This window comes from Bison bison, unplaced genomic scaffold, assembly GCF_000754665.1.
Source record: "Bison bison bison isolate TAMUID 2011002044 unplaced genomic scaffold, Bison_UMD1.0 scf7180017864145, whole genome shotgun sequence".
Lineage (NCBI taxonomy): Eukaryota > Metazoa > Chordata > Mammalia > Artiodactyla > Bovidae > Bison > Bison bison.
In genome coordinates, this window is record NW_011494717.1 from 9,247,575 (window position 1) to 9,249,351 (window position 1,777).

The 1,777-nt window shown below is 49.8% G+C and overlaps 1 protein-coding gene across 1 annotated transcript in view; it reads left to right on the top strand.

The window, feature by feature from the left end:
* The first annotated feature begins 1,397 nt into the window (after positions 1–1,397).
* The window catches only part of NRBP1 (nuclear receptor binding protein 1), a 12,672-nt gene continuing 12,292 nt past the window's right edge, over positions 1,398–1,777 (top strand). Inside the window, exon 1 of the mRNA XM_010840650.1 lies at positions 1,398–1,520. The gene's annotated coding sequence lies outside the window, so the exon portion shown is untranslated. The remainder of the gene's footprint in view (positions 1,521–1,777) is intronic.

Genomic DNA, 1,777 nt, shown 5'->3' on the forward strand with positions numbered 1-1,777 from the left:
CCTGGGGCATTTTAAATATGAATGAAAATGGACTTCCCTGGCAATCCGGTGGTTAGTACTTCAACTTCCTCTGCAAGGGCAGTGGGGAATGCAGCTGGGCAAAAAACCCAAAAAACCAAGAATGAATGGTTAAAAACAAATAAGAGCTTGAGGATGCCTAGGTCCTTTATGCAGATTTGAAAGGAGCTAGTTGAAAGGTAAAGGTCAATGATACTAAGACCTAGACAGGAGACAACGGGAAACTGCAATAGTAGTATCAACTGATATTTAATGTTTACTGTGGGCCAGGTATATGCTTTGGAATTTACAAAGTGAAGAGATTAATCTGGATAGGAGGAGGAACATTCTTTCTTTGAGATGAGAACAGAGATTCTTAACCTCAACTCCCTGAAATTATATGCTAAATTTCGTGGGCAAATGCTTTCTTAAAATATCCAAAACAAGGTCCAGATTTCTAAGCGTGCTGGAGCCCTCTCTTTCAAAGATGAAAGCATCAAGGAACAAAGAGTGATTTTAAAAATTTTGAGGTGAAGAGATGGAAAATGAGAAGACTTTTGCCAGTCTTCTATCAGTTAAACAGGACTACAGATGTCCTTTAAGGATAGTGAAATTTGGTGATTATGACATTCCCAAGTACTGATTGATTCACCCTTCTCTCTCCGCAATACGTGTCTAAGAGCCGAGTTCACTTCTTTCCTTTGGGCTCTCTTCAATCTGAATTTTTTCCAAACATCTTTTCAAGGAAATCTGTGGTAAACCTTACTGTTTCGGATCCTAATTTAGTTCTTACCAACTTTCGGAGAATAGCTTAATGCCTCTGATTCAGTATTTTTCCATTTGACAACTACTGCTTAAAGAAATTTTCAATTTCTTATGAGGATCAAAAGATAACATCTGTGAAAATCTTTTGCGAAGTTTTGGCCAACGTCAGTACTATCCACTTACGAAGCGTTAACTATTAATTTTCAGTTTTAATGTACACAGTAATTCAAAGAAAGTTTTCTGAATAGGTGTCCTGCACAGTCTCACCCCCAAATACTGAAAGCGGGTGGGCGCTCCTCTCGGATTGTGGCTACGTCTTTCGCTCCTTTTGTCTTTCACTCGTACTAGAACTGTCATGGCGCCTTCAAGAAAAGGGGCAAGGCCTTCCTTTCGCCCAGCAGAATCATCCGGGGCACCAGGACCGGACCGAAGGGTAGACAGAGAGACGAGCCTCACTGAGACCGAAAATACCGAGCCCTCCGAGAGGTCTCAGCCGGACAGGCGCAGCGGGAGGAGACCCGGTTGAAGGCTACCTCTACCAGCGACTGTACACCCGGGGCACCGCCCACCCTGGCCGCCCTGTCCAATGGAAACCCAACGGCAGTGGGGCACCGCCCACTGTTGGTCAGGACGCCGCGAGGGCGGGGCCCGCAGTTCGGTTGCGCCGCGGAGCGCAGCTGTGAGCGAGTCTTTCTGATCCGGGGCCCCGGAACCCGAGCTGGAACTGAAGCGCAGGCTGCGGGGAGCGGAGTCAGGAGGTGAGTGCCTAGGGGAGAGAAGGTTTCAGCGAGAGGACTGAAGGATCGGCCTCTAGGGCCTGGATCTGGGACCCCAGCAGGCGAGTGTCTGGAGGAGGCCCTGCTCACTCGGTGGCCAAGGCCCGGCCCGCCGGAGCCGGGGGGCCGCCTCGGCCCCACATTTTCTGCCCGGCCCTCCCCGACTGCCCCCGAGTGGCGGCAGGGCGCCCGGAATTCTGCGGGCGCGGGGCGCCAGGCCCCGGCGTTCGTGTAGAACT